The sequence below is a fragment of the Podarcis bocagei genome (genome assembly GCF_964188305.1).
Source record: "Podarcis bocagei genome assembly, chromosome: 13".
Lineage (NCBI taxonomy): Eukaryota > Metazoa > Chordata > Lepidosauria > Squamata > Lacertidae > Podarcis > Podarcis bocagei.
This window is the reverse complement of record NC_138138.1, coordinates 37,488,849-37,507,602: the sequence shown is the minus strand read 5'-3', so window position 1 is coordinate 37,507,602 and position 18,754 is coordinate 37,488,849. Positions and strand designations below refer to the sequence as shown.

At 43.6% G+C, this 18,754-nt stretch overlaps 1 protein-coding gene across 10 annotated transcripts in view; it reads left to right on the top strand.

Annotated features, from left to right (window-relative positions):
• Nucleotides 1–1,018: 1,018 nt before the first annotated feature.
• PPP6R1 (protein phosphatase 6 regulatory subunit 1) overlaps nt 1,019–18,754 on the top strand; it is a gene marked incomplete at its 3' end in the record, with an annotated part of 49,304 nt that continues 31,568 nt past the window's right edge. For 8 of the 10 annotated variants that reach the window (XM_081167094.1, XM_081167097.1, XM_081167096.1 and 5 more), the window contains exon 1: nt 1,019–1,172. Of the gene's footprint in view, nt 1,173–1,386; nt 1,502–18,754 lie in introns of those variants that run through there. The other 2 variants (XM_081167090.1, XM_081167091.1) reach the window with 2 other exon arrangements.

Below are 18,754 nucleotides of genomic sequence, written 5' to 3'. Positions count from 1 at the left end.
TCAGCTTGCATTAACTAGCCACACACAAGGCATGCAAGCTCCACCCCCCAGTCGTTCTTAGACTTCTTATTGGGTGAGCAACACAGCCAAGCAACTCAGTTGGAGCCTCCCTCCTCCCTGGCCGGCAGGGAGGGAGGGAGAGGAGCTGCTTCCTTTGAAATTTAAGGGACGTCCTTCAATAAGGGACAGCAGCGGGACATGGCACTGGAATAAGGGACTGTCCCTTCAAATAAGGGACACTTGACAGCTATGATAATACTTTGCAGCATAAAACAATAGAAATACTTAACTGACTAGTCATGGCGGTTCTGCCGCCGCCTCCCCTAACAAAAGTCCTGCCCCCCTCTAACAAAATTCCTGGCTGCTGCTTCTTTGGCGATCACTTGTAGCCGAGTAAGATTGTCTTCCATAAACACGGTTTTATCAATGAGTCCGTAAGTGACTGTGGAGAGCAATTCTGGATCCACACGTCCTTCCACAGTGGGGCATTGGTTTCCGGGCGGGAGCTGATAATCCAGAGAAGTGTATGCCATAATAATTGTGAGGGTCACAATTATTATGGTGCCACAAACCAGCTGATTTGTCTGCAAGAATCTGAAAGTGTGCCTACAAAACGTTTCAACGAAAATTCCAGTACAAAATCGTTGAGAAGAAACAAAATGAACAGGGGGGGGGATACACAGAAGGGGCAGGAAGTAAAATAGAGGCCAGCAAGAGTAAGGTGGCAATTTCACTTGGGGAACAGAAGTATCGAAAGGAGCAGGACAACTGTCGTAAGTAAATGAGGCGAGGGAGCGTGACGCATGCGCAGGTGCGCCTCCCTCTTCCCTCCATTGACAAACGGGAGGGGCGGGGGAGCCCGAAGGAGGAGGAGGAGCTTAAGTTGGAGGACAGGGGCGGAGCTACAGAGCTCGCGGAGGAGGATCGGCAAGAGAACGCCGAGTTGAGGAGAGGGGAGGGGCTAAGCGGAAGGAGGAGGAAACAGCAGGTCGGCCGCTGGAGGCGCGCGCGGGGGATTGTGGGATTGCGGCGGTGAAGGCAAAAAAAAAAAAAAAAAAAAACACAGAAAGAAAAAAAAGAAAAGAAAAGAAAGTGAAGAGCGGCTGAAGCGAGCAAAAGAGGCTCCTCTCCCGCGGGCGAAAAAGGAGCAGGAAGGAGGGGGCTCGAGCCCGGTGAGAGCGGTTGACGGAGGGGCGGGGGAGAAAAACGGGGGGGGGGGGAGGCGGAGAGAGACGGCGGGGGCGGGAGTGTGCTATATATATATAGGTATGTATATACATATACATAAATATATATGTGTCTGTACTGTCTGTGTGTGAGGGAGAAGGGAGCGGTGTGGGAAGGAAGCTGCCGCCATTTTAGAGCTCCCTAAGGGAGACCCTCCCCCTGTTATACTTCACACCCACTCCGTGTTCCCCCTCGCACGCCCATAGTTGATTTTTTAATCCTTTCCTCTGCCCCTCGTATTTCCTCCCGAGGCCCACCTCTTTCTCCGTGTCAGGTAACGAGCCTCCTTCCCTCCCTCCTTCCTTCCTTCCCACCCCGCCTCCCTCCCTCCGACTCGGCGGCTTCATCTCTGTCTCCCCCCGTCTCCCCCCGCAGCCTCTTCTCTACACTCCCATCCTCTTAAAAGTCTATTTACTGTCTTTGGAAACAGCAGCAGCGAGACAGTTTATCTGCTATAGTTGCTATTCAAGAGGAGAGAAGGCTCTCTCTCAGCTGCCCCCCAAAAAACATAACAAACACGTTTTGTTGCAACCTGCAAAAGTTCAGGGAAGCCAACCTTTCAAAACCCGTTTGATGGGAACTGGGAACCCAGAAAACTGAAGTGGAAGTGCTTTTCTTTTGTAAAAACTTGAGTCATGTTTGCTAGCTGGTCAGACTGATAAACAGGTGTTTTATCTCCTTCTTGAAAGGTGCAGGCCCTGGTTTTTCTTGCCTTTCTTGAGGACAGAGAATTGTATGCAGCTGGGTTAGTGATTTTTCTAAGGCGTGTTAGTGATGGTGCACAAATGCACACACAGTTTTCTTTATTTTGACTTGCTATTCTTTCTTGCTATTCAGGGTTTGATTAGCTTGGAGGGAAAGAATTCAGGGCCCTAGGTTTTCAGTCCTCACCCCAGGTGTGCTTTTCTCACAATACCTAACTCCTTCTATCCACTTCTCCCTCGTCACCCCACTAGCTATAAACCATGTCTTTTATTTAATACTGAAACGTCCACAGGTACTATGTTTGTTTATTTCTTCTAATGCTATACAAAATAATTGCTACTCTGTACTTCACTCCTCATGATTGCTGACATGAATTAGAAATGCTACATGTTCTTAAATTGCAAACAGAAGCTTCACCCTTGTTATATAACACTCGGTAACCTTCCTGCTGTGTACAGAAGGGTGGTTAAAGTGTGTTAATGGATAAACTTAGTTCTGATAACTGAGTACACATGGACCACTAACGCCTCCCTGCTGACATTGAATGGCCCTAAGGGCTATGACCCTAGGTTCCCTTTTACAGAGATGTCCTGGAAAAGCTTGATCTCTCAACCTCTTTCCATCCACAATTGTGTGACTGTTTCGTACTGTTCACTGAGGGCTCCTGATTGTTTCCCCACACTGTATTCCCTTCTTTGCCAAGCTTTTATTTTCCTGGTAAGCTGTAAAAACATGGCTTGTCATTTTTGCTGTGTTTCTGTGGTTTGTAATCTGGTGCTGTGTTTGGTGAGTCAGAGGAATAATGGTTCCACATCTCTCTTGAAGGCAGGAGCTGACCTCTCTGATGGTCTTGGGATTCTGTGACTCCCTTCACAGTAACTTTCATTTTGTGCAGGATAGGGAACTGGCTGTCTTTGAATATGTTTGCTACTTTAGGTGGGAGTTGCCTCATGTTTTTCAGGTCTGTGGAGAAAATGCATTGTTGGTTTAATTTACTGCATTAACCTTTAGATGGCTTCACCTGGAGATGTGGAGCATGTTAACAAGTTGAAAAAGCAGATGAACTTTATTTTATGTTAAAATACTGGCTGAGTGGCATTTGGGGGATCAATAAATTTGATTCTGGCTTTCCTTTCACATAGCTGTTTTCCTTGTTGAGCCTTCTGGATATGTGAATCCTGTTTAGAAAGGTTCCCTATTTATTTGGAGGAAAATCCATATATTTTTTGTTACTTTAAATGTGGGCAGGTGCCTACTTCTTGGGACCTTTCTAAACAGGAAACTGGAATGGGCTCCACTTTCTCTTCTGACTTATTTTTGTCTTTTAATTCATGGTCCTTGTCACAGTTTCTGTGGACCTGATATTCTCTTGGTCTCTGTTCATTCTGTCAATAAAATAAATGAAACTATAAAGTGCTGATTCATGAAAGTGAGCTTGCAAGACTGCTGGTGTATTGACCAAGGAAAGACTGCTAAGTGAATTACAGTCATTGCAGCATCATGTCTGTGCATCTGTCCATATCCTAAAGTAAATGAAAGACACTCAGCTTGGTTCTGGAATGGGGTGGTTGCTCACTGGGAAATGATGTGAAGTTAGAATTGTGGAGAGAGGAGGAGTTATACTTGGGTAACTGTAGAAAAGGCCTCATAGTTTGTGAATAGTGAATATTGGTTTGAATTGTTGGAGATGCAGCTCAGGCAAGTAAGAACTGGGACAGAATGCTTCAGAACCTACAGCCATTTCCACTGCTACTGTGGCATCAGGATTAAATAGCAAGGAAATGTGATGGCATTGTTATGTGCTTATCTTACCTTGACTTTTGAGTGGTGGTGGAGAAAAGGATTGTGATCAAATGGCATTTTTGCATTACCCCACCAGCGGTAGCCCCATCAGTTTCTTAGTCAAGCAAATGCACCAGCTGTCAGAAACTCTGTTACTGAAAACCAATGTGGTGTAGTGGTTAAAGTGTTGGACTAAGACCTGGGAGAGCACTCAGCCATGAAGCTCACTGGGTGGCGAGTCACTGTCTCTCAGCCTAACTCAGGCATAGGCAAACTTGGCCCTCCAGATGTTTTGGGACTACAGTTCGCATCATCTCTGACCACTGGTTCTGTTAGCTAGGGATGATGGGAGTTGTAGTTCCAAAACCTCTGGAGGGCTTAGTTTGCCTATGCCTGGCCTAACCTATCTCACAGGGTTGTTATGAGGATAAACTGGGAAGATGTATGCCACCATGAGCTTGGGGGGAGTTGGCATATAAATGTAGTTATAATAGTTATTATTATAATAATAAAAATTGCTATTGTAGTAAGTCATTGCAGCAGCGCATAATCCGAAAAGTAGAGATGCTAGTTTAATCTTGTGGCAATATAGAGCTGAAATGGTAAGCAGGTTAAGCATGCGTAGAATCAACTCCAGGTATTGGGGAGACGTGTGACTTTTGCCTACTGTGTTATGTGATGTGCATGCATTGTTGAATCTAGTCTTACAGTACAACCCTGTACATGTTTACTCAGAAGTGAATCTAATTGTGTTCAGTGGTGTTTTCCTGCATGTAGGATTTCAGCATAAATTAGTTGAACTTAGCTGTCCTTGAAATCAGTCGTCAAGTCAGTAATAATTTAAGTTCCACAAAAATAAATAAATGGAACTGAAGTATGGTTAAATTAGCCTGGATACTACCCACTGGATATAGAGTATAGCCTTTCACATGAATTTGCACATTGTCATTATGTTGGATTTTCTTTTTTGTTAAAATACATATGTTTAACTGACTTAATGATTGCACCTATTTTGGGATACTCCTGAGCTGAAAGTTTGCATTTCTAATGCACAGAACAGGATCACTTAATTGGGAAGTGCATCCAAGGAGTCTGGTGGGGGGTGCTGTGAAGCAAGGGGAACCTTTATAGCTTGTATGGTGTTTGGATCTGACTTCAACTAAAAGTTACACTATGAAGTGTTGGGTGAGTAATAATATTTTGCTTTCACCTTGTACCTTGCTCTCATCCTCTGGCTGTTTCCCTACTTTAGGGCAGAGTCTGGAAGGATTGGTCAGGTGTGTATGTATTTGTGTGTTTTGTTTCATTTCTCTGTTTTTATTTGGCTGCTGTCCATTCATAAGATCAAAATATGCAGAAGGTCTATGACAGTGGTGTCCCCTTTCCATTGATCTGTCTGCTATTAAAGGCAAAAGGGGATTCCACCCATCTGTCTCTGTGCCTTGGTTAAACTTGGGAACACGTCAACCTTTTTCTTACTTTACCTGGGGGAGTTCAATATCTCAGAGCTGCTGGTGGTTGTTTTTTAAGCCTACCACAAGAGATCAAAATCCACAGCTAGGCATGGTTAAATGTAGGAGATGTACAGCTGCAGCTTGTCTTGACAGCTTTGGCAGAAGAGATATAAAGCTAATCCTGCTGCTACAATCAGCACATAAGGAAGTAATTGAAATAAGAGACTTCAAATTCGAACAAAGCGTTTCTTTTAGTACCTTTTGACAGACAGCCTGGGATTTGAAATCCTTATTTATTTCCCACAGCAGGACTGATCTGGGGCAGGAGTAATGTATACTTCTATGCTCAGTCAGCAGTAGGGACCAAGGCTTGTTGCACACAGGCCAGATATGAGAGATTGTGCCACAGTAAATTAGCTGTTGTTTTGACAAATGCCACCTTTTGCTAAGCTTTGATGGAGTTGTGGTGTAAGGAGGTGCCCATTCAATATACACCCCCCCCCGATCATTGCGAGAAAAGTTCTGTGGATCTCTTTAGGACAGTGGGAATGGGTTGACTTGGGTCTTGTTTATACAATCAATATACCATGGATGTTATCCTAGGGTGGTTCTCCTGAGATATATACCCTGCCTACACAAGTAAGGGATCTTGGGTCTTTCAGGAACATACCTTCACTAAATATTTTGGACCACCCATGGGGCACTGCGGTCCTCTTTGACATTTTTTTTATGGTCACCTTAAAAAGTGATGGATAACTGTGACATGACAAATGTGTGTCATACAGGAGCACTCAATGAGAAGCCACAGTTGTTTTGCTTGGTGGAAAAACAGGGTTTGCCCTGCTTAATTTTGGTATCTTCCCACAATGAAATAACAGTGTAGTTCACTTGTACGATGGTGACCCGCCCTTCACCCTAAGGTCCCAGAGTGGATTACAACATTTATAAAATTAAGAACAACTTAATGACCACAAAAATAAGGTGAGTCCTGAAACTATACTCCTCAAGTGTCAAAAGCCAGGGTATAGAGGTGTATCTTCAGCCATCACTGGAAACTCTGTAATGAAGGTGCCACCTATGTGGGAAGGGAGTTCTACAACTTAGGGGCTGCCACAGATGATGCAATTAGCTCTTCCCTACCAAAGAACCACTGTGCTATGGCAGCTAGAATTCTTGCTTCTCTGTCTGACTTCTGGCAGCAGTAGCACTACACTTCGTATCATTGGTGGTGGGAATGCAGTACAGATCTGGCTATAAAGCATGGGTTGTTATGCCTGTGGCCCTCCAGACATTGCTGAAAACAGTCAAATACCCACCAACCCCAGCCAACATGGCCCAATGGTCAAGAACAATAGGAGTTGTAGTCCAACAACATCTGGATTGCCACAGGTTCCCCAGCCCTGCTGTAAAGGATAGGATTGTAGGAGGAAGGAAGGGAAGGCAGGGATTGAGAGGTGGGCCATTCCGTTTTGCGCTTCATCTAGTTGCCCAAGGTAAAATGGTCAACAGTTTTACTACTATCACTGTTGCCGATACTACTACTGTACTACAAATATAATCATGATATTTATTAGACTGGTCAGTTGCTTGCTACTCCAGTGTCTCCAGCTGATGTACAACACATTAAAAAACTAAATAGAAATGAATAGAGAAATGCATAACGCCATAAAAAACAAAGCAAACAAATACTTAAGAGATGATCCTATTAAATGAAAAACCTCTCTTCAGGTTGCATAAGAATTAGGAATTTGGAAAGAACTTGGAGGATGACTTCAAAATGGGCAATGAAAGAATCTACATAATTTTTAAATGATCAGAAGGCCTTGATGTGTTGAGAATGAGTGTTTGTGCGTGTATATGTACAGCCTGTAATTGAACAGATATCAATACTTGCATTTTACCAGAAATATACTGTGCTAAAATGTAATAGCTGAGGTTCATAATAACTGGAGAGTAAATACTCCAATTGCAAATAATCACAGCAACCCGGGGGAAGCTTAAGAACTGCCTCCATACAACCAGGCAGGGGAATATTTTAAAAATTGGTGTAGAACCAGTTCTCATATTTTGAGGCCACCCACATCCACAAAAGGTTAACATAGGCATGAGTATGCAGTATAAATTTGTGGGCTAGACACTTTAACCTTGTTTCAAAGGCTATCTTGCTTCCTCCTGAGTGTAGTTTTCAGGTTTCTTGATTGCTAGTTCGGGGGCAAGTAATGGTCAATAAATTTCTGTAGTTAGCTTTCTCAGCACCATTGGTCGTTCCTGACAGCATGCATTGCATAGTATGTGTTGCGTATTCTTGGTTAATTCAGAGGTGACTCCCATCAAGTAGGTGTCTTAGAACAGATCCTAGAGTGCTCCGCACCAGGCCGATGATTTTGTGGAAAATGCACAAGAATTTCTTGGAAGGCTAGTTGATGTGGAAAGGTTTCTCAAAGATAGGAAGTTTGAAAGCTGTTGCTCTAGCACAGGAGTAGCCAGTGTGGTGCTCTTTGAATGTTTCATCAGCCCCAGTCAGTATGGACAATGATAAGAGGTGGTGGGGTTTGGAGACATCAGCATCTGGAGGGTACCACATCGACTATCCTCTGCATCTGCTTGGTACTGTGGACAGCTCTGTAGGTGGAAAAGTGGGGCAGAGACCAGACAGGGCTGTCTTAAGCATATCTGGCACCATGGTGCAAAGCTCCCTCCGGCGGCCCCCCCCCCATTTCCCAGAGTTTTGTAGGGAGGACGGCGCTGCTGGCAGGGCTGGAGGAGGCGGGCAGAGGCTGGACATGGCACCTCCCAGCTCAGCTGGCTGCTTTGTGCCGCGGTGGCCATGGTAGACGGAGGCTCCGGGCACGGTGCTGCTTCATCGCACCATGGCAGAGGTGGGCAAGGGCAGTGAGCTGATGCAGGGAGGCGCCGCGTCCGGCCTCCGTCTCTTCCCTGGTGCCCTCCAGAACTTGGCGCCCTGGTGCCTCACACCACTAGCCTCTATAGCAGCCTTTCTCAACTTGTGGGTCCCCAGATGCTGTTGAACTACAACTCCCATCACCCCTAGCTAGCAAGGCCAGAGACACCCTGAGACCAGAACAGGTTCTGTGTCCTTGTATTGTATATACTGTGGTGAAAGTAGCTCTTCCAAATCGAGTTTACAATATGGCAGTAGTTAGCTGAACCTAGTGTTTCCCTAAGTAGGGGATCCTGACCTGGGTTCAGTGAGCCAGTTGCTTATGGAATCAAAAGAACCTTGGCTTCAGTTTTGACTAGCTTCAGTTGGCTAGCAGATTTTTAGACCTTGTGATTAAATGGTTTCAGTGCAACACCATTTCTTGGTGTGGGCCTTATCATTTCAGAAGCCTCTTCTTTTTGTGGATTTTGCCTTAACAGCTCCCTTATATCACTTTGGACTCTTAACATCTTTTTTTAAAAAAAGTTTCTGGCCTGGATAAATTGGTAGAAATCATGATTAAAGCTGGAATTATTAAACATGTAAAAGAACAAGACATGCTGAGGGATTTCTGCAAAGGAAAGTTCTGCCGTGTCAACTTTCTGGAGTTCTTTGAGTGTCAGTAAGCATGTAGACAGGGATAATTTGGTGCCTACATGTTCTGCTTTTGGATCTCTTGAAAGGATCTAGTTTGCTACTGTTGTCCTGGACCTGGATGAATACCGGGTCTGATACAGCATCGCTTCTCTTATGTCCTCAAGATATATTTTTAATTAGGCTCTTTATTAAAAAATGGCCCTACTCTTGTTTCCTTCTCACATGGAGCTCCAAATCCGACTTGTCCTTCCCAACCCACCATGCCATCTTGTGCTCACCAGCCCATGCCAACATTCCTTTATAGCTTACTGGTTCTCAGAAGGGATCCCAACATAGAATCATAGAAATGTAGAGTTGGAAGGGAGCCAAAAGGTAATCCAGTTCAAACCCCTGCAATGTCAGAATCTGAAGGAAGCATTTATTCTTACTCATTCACTTATTTTATATATATGTGCCATCACTGCAAATGAAGAAAAGCCTAAAAATGTAAGAGGTAGGTCTACCAAAAGACTTGGAAAACAGAAAGAAATAATTTGTGTTTGCTTCCTTTTGTCCAGGAGGTAGGGCATGTCTCTGTAACCTTAATTACTTTTCTTCCCCCTGCCCCACATACAGAAATTGCACTTCTCTTTTCACTGTTGCTGTGAGACACTCCAATTATTGCCAAACCCAGTACTTGACAATCTGAATCAGAAAATCTAACCTGGATCTCTCCCCTACTCACCTAGTCATAAATTTAGAATGTGGAATTCAGGTTTTCTGATTATGGAATTTGGCAAGCATGTTGAGTTTTTATCGGTTTTTTAAGGCAGTTTGTGGTCTTGGGTCTAGTGCTGTATACATATTTCAACATGCTTGTGCATGCATACAGTTTGAGTAAGAGTGTGTGGCATAGCCGGACTGAAACGGATAGGGTGTGCTGGGGAGGACACACTAAAAAAAGCACTGCAGCATTTCAGAGTTCCTGACTGACAATGGCTATACAGTTGTACCTTGGAAGTCAAACGGAATCCGTTCCGGAAGTCCGTTTGACTTCCAAAACATTTCCGAAACCAAAGCGCGGCTTCAGATTGGCTGCAGGAAGCTCCTGCAGCCAATCGGAGGCCACACTGGATGTTTGGCTTCCAAAAATTGTTCAAAAACCAAAACACTTCCAGGAGTTGATTTGTTCAGGAGCCAAGGTGTTTGAGATCCAAGGTACGACTGTAGTGGCATGATAAAGCTGTCTTGGGTCTCCTGCGTGGGTGTTCAATGCAGTCTTTCAAAAACACACCCATCCCTTCTCTCAGCAAGTTTCCCATTGGCTCTGGGTATCCTTCCCTCTAGGAAAGCCTTAACTATAACTGCTGGGGGGCAAGAGTTCCTGCTGGGGGTGGCTATATCTATCACACTCCAGAGTGTAGGTTCTCTGGAGTTGACAGGCGTTTGTTCATACTGAAGTTCATAAATCAAGACTAGGTAATAGAGTGGGTTTAGGATGGGTAATGTAATAACAGGCGGGTGGGGTTCAACCAGGGATTGAGGGTCATCTCTCGGCTAGTGAATGATGATGAGCAAAATAGTCTCCATGACTGTGGAAATGATCTGAGGTATTGTGAGGTGACTGCTAGCAGAGAGCAAGACCTCTTGATCCTAGTAGAGGAAGCACATGGCCTAACGCTTTGCCAATAGTGAAACTGGAGGCTTGTAAAAGAGACCACCTTCTGCTATACTGTGACACGGGTCATGTGTGTTGAAAAATGTTGCCCTGTATACTTTTAACAGGCAGTCCTGCCCAACCTTACTTTTTTGTGAGTATTTAAATTCTGCCTTGTTTGCAAATGCCTCAATAAGGCTAACAAAATAAAGATAAAGCATAATAACAGAAGTGGAAGATTAGAGAAAGATAATAATAAAAGCAATAATTCATTTAAAACAGTCAAGCAACCAAAGGAGGCTCAATTATCTTAAACAGCAATCAAATACAATTAAAAGCTTGGGAGAATAGGGTGGACTTCGCTTGGCCCCTAAGAGGTGGTAAAGAAGGAGCTAGGTGAATATTCTTAGGGAGGGAGTTCCATAATTTGCTACTGAGAAGGCCTTCTTTCAGTTGCCACATTGTGTGGCATAATTGGGCCAGCTTACTCTTTCATAACCAGTGGAGTTCTGCCTATTTGAAATACTCTTGGTTCTCATAAATTTTTACTTCCCTCTCAATCCATTAGTAGAGAGTAGTCTCTGCATGCACAGGTTATCCCTTTTGGCTCCTTTAGGCTGAATACTTTCTTTAGTATTTGCCCTTTCTCCCATTTCCCCTGAAGTTCTGGTCAGCATCTCCTGTGTCTTTTAAATCACAGGCCCAAGCTGTAATCCAGGGCTGTGGGATCTCTGGCCCACCAGACAACAACACACACCCCACCTGCCCCATCAGCTCCAGGCAGCATGACCAATGATCAGAGATGATGGGAGTGATCTGGAGAACCACGTATTCCCCACTTGTGCTCTAGCCCTCTATCCATGGTTAGGCATTAGACACTGACTAAGCCTTGCAATTTGCCCAACTCTGTGTTGTCTTTTTCAATTTCCTAGCACACCTATCTACTGTCCCTATTCATTCTGCGCAAGCCCTAATTCTTGGCATGCTTTAGCGATGATCGTTAACTGCTTGTGACACCGTGGCTGATGCTTGCTTGAGTTTCTGGTGAATTTGAGACCCAACACAAGCCTCTCTTCCACCTCAGCTGAACCCTGATGACTCTGCTTCTATGGCCATTCAAGCTGGCTTTTTAGCCTGCCACTTACAAAGGTTTACAAAGGGCTCATTAAGGAATTGTGACCAGTTGGCCAAGCGTTAGTGGAGTTGTGCAAGTGACCTTGGCTGATCCCGCTAACTGAGGGTGGGGCCAGAAAATCATCTAGGCTGAACTCTGGCGCAATGAGCAAGTTTGAGAATGAGAAAGTAAATAAGTGTCCTGGAAATATTAATGCCATTTTTGTGTACATCATAGGGCATGTGCCAGTGCACAAATGAGAAATGCAAGAAACGGTTTTGGAGTATAACGGAAGAAAAAAATTAAGAAATTTGAATCACTGAGCTGTGGGTGTGTATATGTGTAGTGTGAATGCGCTAAATTAAAACCTGTATAACAAATAGTTCCTTGCTGAAAGCCATAATCTTCTTGTTTCCCATCAGTAAGATAGGGCTCTTTGTCTTCTGGTATTCATATAACCTGATTTTGGTAGCGATTCCTGGCAATTTCAGCCTTTTTATTTTAATAAAGCGGTTTCTAGTCCTAATGGCCAGGGAAGACTTTTGACAACACGCAGGGGATGTGATCCTCTCTGTTGTTTGGCAGATAGTTTATTCCTGTGTGGCTGTGTCCCCTCCCATGGCCTCCAGTCAGATTTCCCCTCCCATGCCACTCCTCATACCACTTACTACTGCTCTTCATTTAAAAACAAAATATTAGGTTCAGAATAAAGCATACAAATGGAGCACTGTGAGCTAACTTGGCAAAGAAGTTATTTTTAAAAAAATTGTGTGTGCAACTTACTTTTGATTCTAGTAAGTAAGTAAGTAAGTAAGTATTTTTTTATTTATACCCCGCCCTCCCCAGCCAAGACCGGGCTAACATCAAATACATTAAAACACAATCAAACAATTGATTAAAATATAGCTTAAAAATTAGAATCAGGATAAAATTAAATGATTGCCCATGAATTACAACCATAGTGGTCGGGAACTTCAAGTATTCATCAGGGCCAGCTATCCAGGTTGGTCCCACATGAGCCAATAAAAGGGCCAAAGAGGTAACTTACAGGGTCCCATAGAGGGGGGGGGGTCAAACTGGGCCCGGATAGAAGGCCAGGCAGAACAACTCCGTTTTGCAGTCCCTGCGGAAAGATGTCCCGCAGGGCCCTGGTCTCCTGCGATAGCGTGTTCCACCAGGCTGGGGCCAAAGCCGAAAAGGCCTTGGCCCTGGCTGAGGCCAGTTTAACCACCTTGAGGCCCGGGACCTCCAAGATATTATTATTTGCGGACCATACTACCAGTTGGGATAGTTGTGTACCTGGTATGAGCAGTCCTAACAGCAGCAATCACACTCTTCGGGTGGTTGTACTGATGAGAAGAGAACTATAAGGAATGCCCTTGCCCTGCCTTTTAATGATATAGCCAGGTAGATAAATCTAAACACATGCTGTAATGTGGTGGTTTTCTTTTTAAAAATGGGAAGTTAGAATGTGGGTTTGACAAATCTCATCACTTGGCCCAGGAACCTGTCATGTGGGGTTAGAATCCCTTTTGATCAAACCCTGAGTTTGCTCCCCAATAAGTTGCCTGGAAAATTAGCAGCAGGTTGTTCTTGGCAACCAAATCTTTAGCCAAGTGTCTTTGTTTGAAGTATTGCTACCAAATACCACAAAGACCTGTTTGTTAACTGTAATCTACTTATATCAGTACCATACGGGCCTTCTGCCAAGGTTGGTCTCAAGAAGCAAGTGTATTTTGTGGAATCGCAGCAACCTTCTGGAGAGGAAGAGATGCCACCTTCAATTTTATTAATGGTTTTGTGGTGATTGTAACACGTTTGCAAGTCATCTCAGAAATTATGCATTGCAAGGTGAAATGTAAAATATTTTAAATAGCCAGTTTTCTCTTACCTTGATATTGGTAAGCTGAATAAGGACAGGGATGAATTGTGGACATATAAACATCTTTAGGCAAGTGTCATTATCTGTTTAATTATCATCAGAAGCTCAAAAAAAAAGCAGGGATATGAAAATGCCTCTCAAGAATTGTTCCTCCTGTTGAAATCTAGTCCTTAATGTTTATCTTTACGAACTCTCTAGCCTGTTACCCTGCAAAAAAATGTAGCACTTGGAACAGGGGCATGAATGTGGAGTGACTGAGCCTTTATTTAGAATCATACAGAGCACAGCTTAGGTATTACTTAACTGAAAAATGCCAGTAGAACAAACAGTGCTTCTGTGCCACTATGGGAGAAGACTTTGTGTCGTAGTTCACCGCATTTTTCTTTGTTGTCAGAACCAGGGGGGGGGGGGATAATTTTTAACCTGTTCCAAGGCACGTCCAGTTTCAAGGATCAAGTTAAAATCGTATTTCTGTTGTTCAACCAAGCTGAAGTTCTGACAGAGCTGCACATATTTGCAGTGGCCACTCAGAACTTTGGGGTGGGGTGGGGTGGGATTGCTGTGGTTTTAATCTGGTAAACTGTGGTACGATATACAAAGAATAGTTTATACCGTTCTTATAAATTTGAAAGGGAAAGCTTCTTGATTCAGTATTCTGAATTCTGCAGCTCTGGCCCTGAGCCACATGCAACTTGCTCATATACCCCACAACAGTTAGGCCTGAAAACAGTCTCTCCCATCAGTTCCAACGGAAAGCTGTTTTCAAGCCTAATTGCAATATATGTGGGAGTTACATCTAGGGAGGGAAGGAACAACCCTTCCTGTGTGCTGAGTCCCATTAGCTCCAGCAGGAGGCTGTTTTCAGACCTAAGTACCAAATCAGGAAGTGATCTTCAAAACTTTTTTGGGGGGGTTGAGAATGTTGGGGTGTCCCCTCCCTGAGTATTTTGCATTGGCCCTGCCCATCACTGGCCCCTGGAAGGCTAGCTATGAGGGGGATAGTTCCCCACCCCTGTTGTAAAAGTTACACATACTGTTCCTTATCTTACTGCTGCTGATTTGTTTTATTATACTGATAAGTTAAATAGTATTTTGCAGTCATCATGGTTAAGAGATTTTTATTTAAAAGACCACCATTACTAAAATAAAACAAAATGTCCAGGGCTGTATAAAAAAAGCGTAGAGACATTAAAAGATAAGGATCAGTTTTTGAAATAAAGCTTTAATAGTCAGCGAAAACAAAACAAAAAAACCACCACCCCAAAATCTCTTTGGATACAGCCTTGGAATCGACTTGTTCCAGTCCACCAAGAAGATGGCTGTTAGCTTGTTTTAATTTGAAATCTGGTAAAGTTACTGGGATGGCTGTCTCAAGAGTTCCATTCCTCTTTTATTGGTCTCTCACAAAAAGGTACAGTTGCTGAATCTAACCTTGCATGCCTGACCTGATTTGGTTTCTCAAGGTTTGGCACAGCTACTAAAGGTATAGAGCCAGTTATTCCTTAATCTTGCAGCACTGTCTGGTTCTTGCTACTCTATTCCTGAGCATGACAAGCTGAAGTGTGTTTCCATACCCTGAGGGTGGGATTGTTTTTCCATTTTTCAGCACAAGAGAATGCAGGATTAAATGGACTGCTTCAGGGAGATTTTAAAACCAGAAAACAAAATGCAGAAAAGGACTGAATTGCTTCCCTGTATTGGTTACGAACTTTCAATGTTTGTGTGTGGAGGGGGGGGGGATAAGCCCTTCCTCCCATCGCTTCCCATTACATTATGTCATAATCTAAACAAGGTAGATAGTGGGTTGGATCCAGACTGCTAGCTGCAGCTGGATCCCATTGAGGTCAGTAGGAACCAAGGTACACATGGCTAATTTTTTCACATTGATTCAAATGGAACTTTAGTATGACTTGCTTTAGTTGGGATACAGCCCCATGGTAAAGCAGTAGTCTAAGTAAGAGCACAGGTTTACAAGTCCATAATAATGTTGGCCAATACACCGTCTCACATATATTTCAGGCTACTGATTTGCCATGAACTATAAAAATGTTGGTTGCAAGGAAAAAGTATAGGTATATAAGGAGAATTTCTGGACTCCAAGATCCAGGTTTGGAGTAGGTACTTTTTGGTGAAAGAACCCCAGCTGAGATTTAAAATCACAAAATATGCAGCAGCAAAGCATGGAAATATAGCCTGTTAACCTTTAAAATATGATCTTGTGTGTTCCAAAACTTCCCTCTTCCCCAGCATAGAAAAAGACCACACATTTGGTAAGTTAAAAATTGTTTACTTACAAATTCTCTAAAGGACAGATTAATGTGCTTCTCCATACAGCATTCAGAAAAATTACACTGACCGTAAAGCTTGATTTCATTCCAAAGTGGTTAAAGTTCCTTAATTATTGGTATAGTAACTCAAAAGTGGTTTGTGAGAGCCATGCGGTCTGAACTGGAACAACCAGCTCAGACCTCATATGCTGAGTTCATCAGTTGGACTGAAGGGGAGCAAAGGCTTGATTACCTAGTTCCTCCCAAGGTGAGCTAAGCCTGACAGGCCAGCTTACTCTATGGTCAATCCATTCATGCATGAATTAGACTTAAGCATGTTGGTTATATAGGGCTGTGCTATCTCTGGTATTGGAAGACATTCTCTGCTGCCAGTCTTAGTAGATAGTAGTGGGCTGGAAGACATTGCTAGATATCCTTATATATTCCAGCATGGTTCTGAATTCCTTATTGGCTTTTGCTTTGTCCTCTCAGCATTCAGCTATGGTTCAGCTTCCTTAACTATGGTTTGTCAAGATGCCTGAATTCAGTAAGAAGCATGGATCATGTACACCTAATTCCTATTCTTAATAGCTGGCTTCTGATATTGGGATTTCTCAGGTGTAATGACTGAATGGCCAAATCATTCCATATGAGCTTTGTATTTACATGGTCCCCTTTTCCCTTCACTACCCCCCATCACATGTGTGGGTTCTTTCCCTGACTACTTGGTTCATGCAAACTGTAGCTTGCAAAACATTTCCACTGAATGGGCAAACTATGGTTCACCACAAACTATGGTTCACCACCTTCAAACCACAAATATGAACCAGGATTTTGTGGTGAGTGGGGAGAATCAGAATGTGTGAGGAGGACAGGATAAAGGAGGCATCTGGCCCCAAGGCTGAGAACTGGTAGCTAAACTGACTTTGTTTCTACCTCTGAACCATCCCAGTGTGAGAAACAAGCTGGTAGGAACAGGGTTTAAGCATGTCTTCTCCTTGCTTCTGGCTCAATTCAGACATGGTGCCAAATCAGAGTGTATAAGGGGAGGAAGCAGTTTACAATCCTAAGGACGGCCAAGCCGTGGCTTGGTGTTACATGAGAACTGGCTCATTGTTGTCTTAAAAAACACACACACAACCCTGACTTTTGTACCTGATCAAGTTCTCCTGCAAATAATCCCAGCTGTGTCCTCTCCTGCTGGGAATTTTCAGGACAGACCATCCCTTTGTTTTCAGAGGTCCATCTAAGACAGTAATATATTTGGCCAGTAAAGACAAATATGCAAGTCTAAGATAACCCAGAAAAGTGCAGGTTTTTTTCTTAAAGCAAAATCTTTTCTCTGGCCAATTTCTTTCTTCTATTCATGCTGCTGCAGAGGTCTTCCTTGCTACACTTGTGTGTGTGTTTAAGAATAGTGGAAGAAAACTGCCCCCAGTCTTCCAGATTTTTGTTCTCCTTCCCTCATTTGCCACAGCTGAGAGGAAGATGAGAGAACCTCCCCACCAACCTGAACTTCTAAACGCAGGACCTTAAATGCTGCTCACAAGTAGCAAAGTCTTTTTCATGCCTTGTTAAACAGGTACTGTGTTAATTGGATTACAAATTGACTGACCTTATTGGAGGAATGGGCCTATAAATGTGCAAGCAGCATAGCCGTCAACGTTTCCCGATTTTTAATGGATATTCCCTTATTCCGAATAGGATTCCTCGCAAGAAAACGGAAAAGTTGACAGCTATGGCAAGCAGCCAAAGTAAGAGGGGAAAATCATCAAGATGTAAGAATATTTTCAGCCTGGAGATATAAAGGAAGGTAGATTGGAAGGAGCCATGCCATCTTCAATAACATCTTTGCAGAACCTATTACAGGAGGCAATGCAACATTAGCAGAGCTTGGAGATACTTAGCAAGTTTTCAAAGTTAAAAAGTCAATTTGGGTCAAGGTTGATGGTTCCGTGGGCAGACCCAATTATGCTAGTACTTTACTAGTACCCTAGTAAAGTAGCAAAAGTGATTCTGCAACAGGTGTCCGGGGGTGGGGAAGTTTTCTCTCTCATAATCGCTTGAGACCTGAATTGCATAAAATGTAGCTTAATCTTTTGCTCTTCTGTTAAGCACATGCTTTTAATCTTCTCTCTTGGCTTGGCTCAGAGGAGATTTCTCTTGCAAATCACTAGGGATTTTCCAAAATAGTTAAATCTTTTTTCTTTCTTTCTTTCTTTCTTTCTTTTGCACAAAGATGTGGGGTTTTGTTTTTGTTTTTTTACTTTTTCTTCAGTTTTCAAGCAAGTCTGATGAAGAGAGGAATTAAGAGGGCAAATCTCCTGTTTGTTAAATTACAACAAGGCTGACGTACAAGCTGCTTTCCCCTTGTGTTTAGGGGAGCCTCTTTGCTATTTCCCTGAGCGAGTGGAGTCAGGCTGCGCCTTCTGGAGCTATTGCATGACAGATAGTGGGAGATTCCCTTTCATTCAAGGCCCTGGGCAATTGCATTAAAGGCGCTTCTCAAACTGCCTGATTAGGCACCGCTGGAGCAAAGAGCTGCTTGGCAACATAAAGAGCACTGTTGAATCAGACCAAAGGCCTAACTTGTTCCAGCCTCCTGGGTGTCATGGTTTGTGTATGTGCATCTCCCCCGCCTTTGATAATAAGAAAGAAAATAGCTAATGTATCGAAGCCTGGGGTCCTAAAAACTCGATGCTGGTGCCTAGTTATTGAAAATACTTGCATGTGGTGCGTGCCTCCCACTTGAGACAGGGCTCGTTTCTTCAAATTCAGTGCTGAATGCCAAGAACCTGAAATGATTCCCCCCCCCCCTCCATTCTTGCCTTCCACTCTAAACAGGATTGGGAAAATTCCAGGTGCTTACATGTTGGGACAGATGCTTAAAATATGTGGCAGGGCTTGCCCACCCATGCCCTTCACAGCCAGCCTTGCTATATGGACAATAGGCATATAGTTAAGCTGAGGGCTACGCTTCACAAATGCGTATGGCAGTTGTGAGGGGGATGCGCCTGCATTGGTTGGTGCATGTCCCTTAAAATGTTTGACATCAGTGGCCTAATCCAGGGGGTCAGCAAGGTTTACCTCACCTGGGCCGGTTCAATCCAGTGGAGATCCCTCTGTGGGCTACATTGCGCAAGCATATG